The sequence below is a fragment of the Arachis ipaensis genome, chromosome B06 (genome assembly GCF_000816755.2).
Source record: "Arachis ipaensis cultivar K30076 chromosome B06, Araip1.1, whole genome shotgun sequence".
Taxonomy (NCBI): domain Eukaryota; kingdom Viridiplantae; phylum Streptophyta; class Magnoliopsida; order Fabales; family Fabaceae; genus Arachis; species Arachis ipaensis.
This window is the reverse complement of record NC_029790.2, coordinates 43,552,640-43,562,668: the sequence shown is the minus strand read 5'-3', so window position 1 is coordinate 43,562,668 and position 10,029 is coordinate 43,552,640. Positions and strand designations below refer to the sequence as shown.

Sequence of the window (10,029 nt, the reverse complement as noted above, 5' to 3'; positions counted from 1 at the left end):
ATTTCGAATGTAGCAGGGTCAGAATCCAACAGCATCTGCAGTCCTTTTTCAGCCTCTGAATCAGATTTTCACTCAGGTCCCTCAATTTCAGCCAGAAAATACCTGAAATCACAAAAAAAAACACACAAACTCATAGTAAAGTCTAGAAATGTGATTTTTGAATAAAAACTAATAAAAATATAATAAAAAGTAACTAAAACATACTAAAAGCTATGTAAAAATAATGCCAAAAAGGGTATAAATTATCCGCTCTTCAGTACTCATCTTCTTTTAATTCGAATCTGTCCTCTGGGATCATTGTCCTCTTGCTCATTATTTTGTAATAATGTTCTTCATGCTGCTTGGTACAGAATCTGAACGGTTTGAAAACAGCTGTTGGGTTGTATTCTTTGCTTCTTGAAATGGGTTTTCCACTTTTTGAAGCCATGAAATTCGAATGGGTGAGAAAGCAAGGATCTTTCCACACCAAACTTAGAAGGTTTGCTCGTCCTCGAGCAAAAAGAAGATAAAGAAGACGAAGAAGAGGAGAAGGATTCGAATGGAATGTGGATGAGGGAGTGTATGGGGCAAATATTATATATAGGGAGGGGAGGGTGGGTTTTCGAAATTAATTAGAAGATATGATTCACACTTTGGTAAAAGATAGAAAAAGATAAGTTTTAAAATTTGTTTAATCATCAAAGATATGAAAAAGATACAAAAGGTTAAGATAGAAAGTATGAGAGATACAAAAAATATTTTAAAGTTTAATAAAAAATTTGAAAAAGAATTGCAAAAAATATGAAATTTTGAAAAAGATTTAAAAAAAAAGGATTGAGAAAGATTATAAAAGATTTTAAATTTGAAAAGAATTTGAAATTAAAAGATGATGGTTGAAGGAATCTTGTTTAAAAGATATGATTAAAAAAAATAAGATTTGAAAAAGATAGGTTTTGAAGAAGTCAAAAACCTCCCCAACCTTTGTTGGGCGTTGAATGCCCAGAATGCTTGTTGGGCGTTGAACGCCCAGAATGCCCTTATTCTGGCGTTCAACGCTAGTTGTGTGCTCCTCCTGGGCGTTGAACGCCCAGACAGTGCCTCCTGGCTGGCATTCAACGCCAGCTTGCCACTCCTCTTTGGGCGTTCACCAGCGCTCCCTGGATGGCGTTAACGTCAGCTTTCTTCTCCTTTCAGGGCATTGAACGCCCAGCCAGTGCTCCCTGGCTGGCGTTCAACGCCAGACTTGTTGCTCCTTGAGGGCGTTTGATGGCCATCCTTCCCTCTTGTATGGCGTTCAACGCCAGCAAGGCGCTTTCCCCAGGGTGCTCTGTTTTTATCTCTGAACATTGCTGTCTCTGTTCTAGGAGGTATACATGATCATAATCATTAGAAAGCAAAGTAATTATGAAACATACTTGAAATTGCAAGAAAACTAGATTAATGAGAACAATTTATAGAAACTAAAAATAATAATATGCTATTAATCTTTGGGTTGCCTCCCAACAAGCGCTTCTTTACTGTCGTTTAGTTGGACTTTACTGTGCTCATGTCAGTAACAGGGTGGATTTCTCTTGCTCAACTTCACCCCCAAGTAATGTTTCACTCTCTGGCTATTAACAGTAAATTTTTTATCAGAGTAATTACTCTGGAGTTCTATATGACCAAAGGATGATATATTAGTGATTAGGAAAGGTCTTGTCCAATGTGACTTGAGCTTTCCAGGAAAGAGCTTCAGTCTAGAGTTGAAGAGTAGAACTCTCTGTCCAGGTTCAAAGACTCTGGAAGATATCTTTCTGTCATGCCACTTCTTGGCTCTTTCTTTATAATTTTTTGCATTTTTAAGTGCAGCTAGTCGGAATTCATCCAACTCATTTAGCTGGAGCAATCTTTTCTCTTGGGCTTGTTTGATTATAATATGATTTTTATAATATGATTTGGCGCCCTCTGCTAGAGAGCCTTCCTGTCATGATGAACCTCCATCAGCGAGTCGCGACAGCAACTCCACAATGCCCTTTTTGCCACGGAGAGGAAGAGACTATCATGTACTGCCTATTTCACTGCATTAGAGTACAAGAAATTTGGATCAGAAATCCTTTCAGTGGAATCATAACAGGAGAAGACAAAAAACAATTCTACCTTTGTTGAAATGACAAGAAAGCACACTTTTAACACCTGAAGATGGAGAATATAGAATTAAAAAAATTAGGTATCTATTGTTGGTGGATATGAAAGTCTCACAATAAATTCATATTTGAGCATATAGCAAGATCCTCCAATAGAGATAGTTCAATTGGCAAAGCATCTTTCCTTTTCTCTATCTGGTCGTGTATCCCCCATTCAACCTTAATTTCTTTTTTAGGGATTGTTACTTTTCCCTTTCTTGAAAATGCTATGTAGTACGGTGATGTGCATTCGATTAACCCCCACCTTTTTATTTTTTGTCCTAGTGGGACACTAATAATTTCTTAAGTTAATGAAATGAATAAATCTATCTTTAGAAAAAAATCTAATTATATATGAATTTAAACTTTGATTTAAATTTTTGAGTTTGATTATTACTTTGGGTTTGTTTGATTATAGTTGAATTTTGTAATATAATTTCAATCCTATTTGATTATAATCTAATTATAGCAAGAGTTTTAACTTTCTCTTAAAACATGGATAATCAAACTACCAAAGTATAATAAATCTTTGTACACTATTGCACAATCAAATTTATTACCGGATAATATTCAAACATGACTATAAACAACTCAAATAAAATATTCAATCATGTAAGCTATGGTTTAACGTAGTTCCAGCCTCATTTGTGCTAAATGTCAGGTCCTGCATAATCAAGATCCAAAAAAAGATTCATAATTCGATGCAAATTGCAAAGTATATAATGGATAGTTGAATGAAAATCAAGAAAGAAAAAAAAGAGCTATGCTTGGAATTCATGTATTAGGAAATAACATGGTAATAAAACTCAATTAAGATCAAGAAAAATGCAAATAAAAACGGTAATAAAATATTTTAGCAATAACAATTAAACATTGGACTTGTGTCTTTTTTTATCTTTCACATTCTCAGTCTATGTTTTACATAGCGGCTCTTATCTTTTATGTTCTTTGTCCATTTCTTGGTACACTTCTTGCATGGTGAAGTAAGTTTTTTGGTGTTTACAAATTGAAGTTTTTCAGTATAATCAAACATGCTCCAAATCAAAATTCATGAATAAGATCATAATCAAACAAGTCCTAAATCAAAGTTCAATAATAAGAAGACATGCTCCACAACGAAGTTCAAGAATAAAACTATAATCAAACAAGCTACAGATAATAAAGTTATAATCAAACATGTTCTACATCGAAATTCAAGAATAAAACTATAATTAAACACATTCCAAATTAAAGTAAGTCCTTCTTTTACTAAAAAAATTTGGATTGTTAAATTTATCCTTTTCAAAAATACATAAAAATATCATAACTATATCAATAAGAATGAAAAGTTGAGAAAAAAAATTGCCAACGCAGGTGAAGCATTTTAAGAAATAGGTAATATGGATTTTGTAAAGAGAGAGTAAAGTGTTGTGTTTTGTAAGAGTAAGAAAAATGAAATAATAATAGTTTTTTGGAGTAACTGAATTTTTCGGATACCAAATTGGTAATTAATCCTTTTTAATAATAATCAAATAAAAATAAAATATTGTCAAAACCCAGATAACGTCTTACCTTTCAAAATCATAACAATATTTTAACAATAGACAATTCTTTGGGGTTTCATTGTTTTGTACTAACATTAGTGTACAACGTACAAACAAATTATTAGTTAGATAAAGGAAATATAGATTCAATAGTTTTTAGTCATAACAATTATTTTTTATAACATATTAACCCGAATTATAATGTAAAATTAATTTTAATCCCACAACTTTTTTAATAAACTTACGTAAATTCAATCATAAATGCATATTGAAATTAAATATTGCTTTTGATTTTCACTTCAGAATAAAGAATAAAGATATATTCTTCCAGCATCTAATAATACTAAATATAATGAGAGGGGGGAACACTGAGTGGGGTAGAACTAGGAATTTACAGAAAAGAGATCCTAGGATTTGGAATCGAGAAGAGTATCAACGATTGGAAAACGTTTCTTTCTCTGTCTTTGTTAACAATCTGCCGTATGATATTTCAAAGGAGGAGTTATTTCACTTATTTCATTGGACAGGACGAATCAATGACATCTATTTGGCTCGAAAGCTGAAAAATAGAATTGTGTACATGTTTGCGTTTATACGATATACGACAAGAAGGGGAGCGATGAAGGTCATAACTGAAATGCATCATGCAAGAATAAGGGGAAAGATTATCTCTGTAGGTCAGGCCAAGTACAGAAGGGCTATGGGAGGGGAGAACGATAGGGTACGTAAGGAAGACCTTGCAAGAACTAAGGTAGAGAGTAGGCAAATTCAGAAGGGTGAAAGCTCTACAAAAGTGGAAGAAACTAAGAAGGTAACACCTGTCAAGGACACCCAAGGTAATGGTTGGACAAAAAAGGTCGAAGTGCCAGTAGCAAAAGAGAATTTTGATTGGCTATTAAGGAGTTTAGTAGGCGAAACAACAAGAGCCATCGATTTCAAATCGCTACGGAGAGCCATTGTTAAGAACTTTCCTCAGGTGGTTGAAGTCAGAGAGCTTGGAGCTTACAAAGCCCTACTAGTGTTTGATTCTGTGAAAAGTGCGGAGGAAGCGTATACCTTCAAAATGAATAGTTTCCTACAATTCTTTTACAATGTATGGAGATGGGAGGAATCTGAACGTAGTGAAAGTAGAAGAGTCTGGTTAGAATGCCATGGAGTGCCTTTACATGTATAGTCAGTGGAAACTTTCAATACGATCGGCGGCCTATGGGGAGAAGTAGTCAAGTGTGATGATGCAACAAAGTCTACTTTATCCTTCAGTGCTGGCCGAGTGTTAATCGATACATGTGTCTTTGAGGTGATCAAGGAATGGATTCATATCACGGTTGGCACCAGTGGTTTCGATGTATTTGTGAAGGAAATAGGCCGTGAAATATATGGAGACAAATGCTTTCTGGAAGATGCAAGCGCAAAATTGGTATGTGAAAATGCTAGCTCACAGTCCGGCAGAATGGAGTTGACGGTGGCGGCTTGGGATCCGGCGGCTGACCTAATCGGTATACGAGCCAATGACGATGGTGAACATAAGGGTACAATGGTCATAACGGACATGTTTTTGAATGAATGCAATCAAGATAATTTAATGGCATTGCAAAGGCAGCGGATAACGGATCCATTCAGAATTAATGAAATTAATGAGAAAGCTTATTTTGAGGGATTTGATGATTGTTTAGAATGTGAATCAGAAAGGACGGTTACAGAAGTGTGCTTTGCCAAAGGAAGTGGGGCCAAACATTTAGGAATACAAGTTCATAGGGGGAAGGAGACGCACAGGTTATTAACAAGGAGGGAGGCCCATATAATAAGCAATAAAACTGCACAAAAATTGGTCCATATAACTAAAGGGCTGGTGGAAGGAACTGGGCCTGATGGACTGCTGCTGCTGCCTGGGGTCCACGTGCATAACCAAGGCACTATCCAGGGGAACGTGCTCTCCAGCGATTCAGGTGCAACTCAGCCCTGCAGCGGATCAGCGCGATTTGGGCCGGGTCAGGCGCGATCCAGCAGTTCCGGGTCAAGGAAGCTTCATATTTGTTCGAGAAAGGTAGCGTTTTGTGGGCAAACAGACGCGGCAAGGGGAGACGCGGTATGCCGGGCAAGTGGGGGAGAGGAAGAACGAAGCCAACCTCTGGTTATTTGCAACGGTGCAGTAAGGAACATGGTGGCACGGGAGAAGTCGGGAGATGTTGACGACGAACCGGAAGTGGAGGGATTTGTCGATGGAGCAAGTAGCTGGGTTAATCATGGAGATCAAAACATATCGGGCCATGAAAAGGTGATCACCTTGGCAGAGAGAGAAGGCGAAGAAGAATGTGTGGGTCAGGACAATGAGATTGAACAGGTTACGGAGGATACTAAATCTGAGACAGAAGTTGAAAGCTCAAAACCAGGTGATGACCTGAGGGATACGCAGGAAGGACAGTTAGTGGAGAATAAGGAAACGTTGAAGCTAGCAGTGGAGTCAGGTGCGATTTTTTATGACGATGAAGAAGATATTATGGCGATTCTACAAAGTCAAAATGAAGCTATGGTAGCAAAAAGAAAGATGGCAAAACAAAAGGAGAAAGCTAGGAGGAGCATGCCCAAACAACGTAATAAGGTGTGTAGAAATTTTTTAAAATGATTTATAGTTGCTGGAATATTAGAGGGCTAGGAGGGTATGGAAAGGTGAGTATGGTGAAAGAGTTGAAAAAAAAATATAGATTAAATATGCTAGGATTGATTGAAACTAAAAGGGAGGTGGTTACTAAATTTGATGTAGCACGCTTGTGGGGTTGTGATACGGTGGGTTGGGAATTTATGGAATCTGTTGGTGCCTCTGGCGGCTTATTGTTAATGTGGGATAATTTAATGTTTACACAATTGAACTGTTATAAAGGGGATGGTTGGCTGTGCGTTGAAGGCCTGCTGACAAAAAATAATTTTAAATATGCTTTCTGCTTGGTGTATGGTGCACATGTGCGGAGTGAGAAGTTGGTGATGTGGGAGGAATTAAGCTACATTGTAGGTTTATGTCAGGTTCCGTTTTGTTTCATGGGAGACTTTAACGAGATAGTACGGTTGGAGGAAAGGAAAGGAGCTGTTAGTTTACCGGCATCTGCAGAGGATTTCAAGGAATAGATACAAGGTTTACAGCTAGTTGATTTACCGTTAACCGATCGGAAATTCACGTGGTTTCGAGGTCGTTCTTGTAGCCGTATTGACAGGATCTTGGTCAGTTTGGAGTGGCTTGAGAAATTTCCAGATACTCATTTGAAAGGAGACCCTAGAGGCCTATCTAATCATTGCCCGTTGATATTAGAAGATTCTAGATTCTGGGCAGGCCCGAGACCTTTTCGTACTTTGGACTCCTCGTTCACACATGAAGGATTTCTGAAGTTGATAAAGGATGAGTGGAGGAACTTAGGAGATGGTATGTTCACAAACAAGCTGAAGGCCTTGACAGTACCGTTAAGAAGATGGCATAAGGATAATTTTGGAGACATGGATAGCAGAATTCAGAAATTTGAGGATGAGATTAAGAAGGTTAATGATATGGTTAGTGCTGGTAGTTATGACGGAACAATGGAAGCTAGACGAAAGGCCCTGGTGACTTGCTGTTCGAAGTGGTATGTCAGAAAAGCAATTCATTGGAAGCAAATGTCTCGATCCCAACATGCTAAGGATATGGATAAGAACACTAGGTACTTCCACAACCTAGCATCGGCAAGAAGGAGGAACAACAGAATCGAGTCTCTAGTGATCAATGGAAGATTGGTGCAGAATCAGGCCCGAATAAAGACTGCGATTACAGGTTTTTTATAAAGAACTGTATAGATAGGAGTATGCCCCTGTGATCGGGATCCGTGATGGGCTGGTTAAGCAGATTGACGATGAAGAGGCAGCAGCGCTAGAGGGATTGCAATCAACTGAGGAAGTACGAGAGGCAATCTGGGATTGTGAGTGCAGTAAAGCTCCAGGTAGTGATGGTTATAATATGAACTTCAAAAAGAAATGTTGGGGTGAGATAGGTCAGGAGTTTACTGCAGTCGTGATGGGCTTTTTCCAGAATGCAAAGCTACCAACATATGCTAATGTTACTTGGGTGGCACTAGCTCCAAAATTTGTGGGGGCCAAGGAAATTAAAGACTTAAGACTGATTAGTATGGTTGGCTGCGTTTATAAGGTAATATCCAAAGTGCTGGTAAGAAGAATGAGGTTAGTGATGCCACACCTAGTAGGGGAGACTCACTCTGCGTTTGTAAAGGGCCGCAAAATACATGATGGTGCTCTCGTTGCTTGTGAGACGGTCCAATGGTTGAAGCTCAGAAAGAAGCAGGCGGCAATTGTTAAACTAGACTTTCAGAAAGCATACGACAGAGTGAGGTGGAGCTTTGTGGATAAAATACTGTAGAAGATGGGCTTTGGTCTTAGGAGGAGGACTTGGGTGAAGGAATATGTGACTACAGCATCTATGTCAGTCTTGATCAATGGATCACCATCCAAGCCGTTCAAGATGAAGAGAGGACTCAAACAATGAGACCCTCTTTCTCCTTTCCTGTTTGTTCTGGTTGTTGACGTTCTGCACAGGATGGTGGGGGAGGCGGTAAGGAATGGATGAATTTCTCCACTGCTGGTGGGAAGGGACAATATAGAATTGTCGCATCTCTAATTTGCAGATGACACAATCTTATTCTATTCGCAGGAAATGGGGATGCTAGTGAATTATAAGAGGCTCCTGCGTTGTTTTGAGCTAATGTCTGGCCTGAGCATCAATTTTGATAAGTCGAGCCTAATTCCAGTCAACTGTGAGAAGGAATGGGTGACGAGTATGTGTGGCTTGTTGGGATGTACCGAGGTGGTATTACCTGTCAGATATTTAAAAATTTCTCTTGGCGCTAATCCTCGGCTGGTGAAGACCTGGAAACCAATCATAGACAAGGTGGAAGACAAGCTGAGCGTTTGGAAAGCTAGATCTCTCAACAAAGCGGGTAAGTTGGTTCTAATAAAATCTGTTCTTAATAGTCTGCCAGTCTACTACTTGAGCTTGTATAAGATGCCAAAAGCGGTTGCAGAAAAGATAATTGGACTTCAGAGAAGGTTCTTGTGGAGTAAAGAAGATGGGAATAATGGTATACCACTGGTGAAATGGGAGGTAGTTCAAGCTCCGAAAAAGCTAAGTGGCTTGGGGGCGGGAGACGCTCTAATTAGAAATGGGTCGCTTCTGTTCAAGTGGTGGTGGCGCTTCTCAAAGGAGGACTGCCCGCTGTGGAAGAAGATTGTATGCTCTTGTAATCAGCTGGACCCATCTGTAATGTTGTCGAACCAAACTTTGCCATTGAAAGGGGGTCCTTGGAAAGATATTTGCCAACTTAATATTAAGGAACAACATGTAAGAGACATGATGATCCGTGGTTTGTCTATGGAGGTGGGGAACGGTAGGAACACTTGTTTTTGGGAGGATGCTTGGTTACAAGGCGGCCCATTAAAAGATAGTTTTTCGAGACTCTTCTCTATTTCAAATCAACAAGGATTCGTCATAGGGGACTGTGGGTTTTGGGATGGGATAGAGTGGGTATGGAACTTCCAGTGGAGGAGAGAACTATTCCAATGGGAGTTAGAGTTGCTCAATCAACTTCACGAATGGTTACAGGTTTTAAGATTATCGAGTGATAGAGAGGACTCAGTTGTATGGAAATTTGACAAAAAAAAGAGTTTTTTCTACTAATTCTTTTGTGCAGGTGTTGCAAAAAGGGACTCTTTCAGAGGATATCACGAGTTACAGCTTCACGAGTTCGATTTGCAGAGGCTTGGTTCCTCCAAGAGTTGAACTATTTGCATGGTTTGTTTTAGTACGCAGGGTCAATACGAAGGAGAGGCTGAGTAGACTGGGCATTATTAATCATAACGACAATATATGTGTATTGTGTAAAAAGGATATAGAATTTGTACATCATTTATTCTTGGCCTGTGAGTTTACATGGCAGGTGTGGTGTGCTTGGTTGAAGTATGCTGATAGAGCATGGGCCATTCCGGGGTCCATTAAAGAGTTCTTCGAGAGTTGGACTGGCGTACCAGACAGAAAGTTGGAGCAAAAGAAATGGCTAATAGATTTCTTTGCGGTTATCTGGAACGTTTGGTTGGAGCGGAATAACAGAGTATTTCAGAGCATAGAGACAAGTGTTGAAGGTGTAAAAATTATGTCATTTTCGAGTTATAGGGAATGGTATGGAGTTGATCCGTTTGGTTGTTGATGGCAATGTCGGAGATGACCACGGATTATACTTGGTATTTGTGTTTATGTCTTGATTTTAGTGTGATTGGATCCTTACTGCTCCACTTTATTGTGTTGAGTTCCCTTTATTCAAAAAAAAAAAAAAAACTGC

The 10,029-nt window shown here is 38.8% G+C and overlaps 1 protein-coding gene across 2 annotated transcripts in view; it reads right to left on the bottom strand.

The window, feature by feature from the left end:
- LOC110263307 overlaps positions 1,398-10,029 on the bottom strand; it is a 14,414-nt gene continuing 5,782 nt past the window's right edge. Inside the window, exon 3 of one of the 2 annotated variants that reach the window (XM_021104446.1) lies at positions 1,398-2,036. The gene's annotated coding sequence lies outside the window, so the exon portion shown is untranslated. Of the gene's footprint in view, positions 2,037-2,633; positions 2,806-10,029 lie in introns of those variants that run through there. The other variant, XM_021104445.1, reaches the window with a different exon arrangement.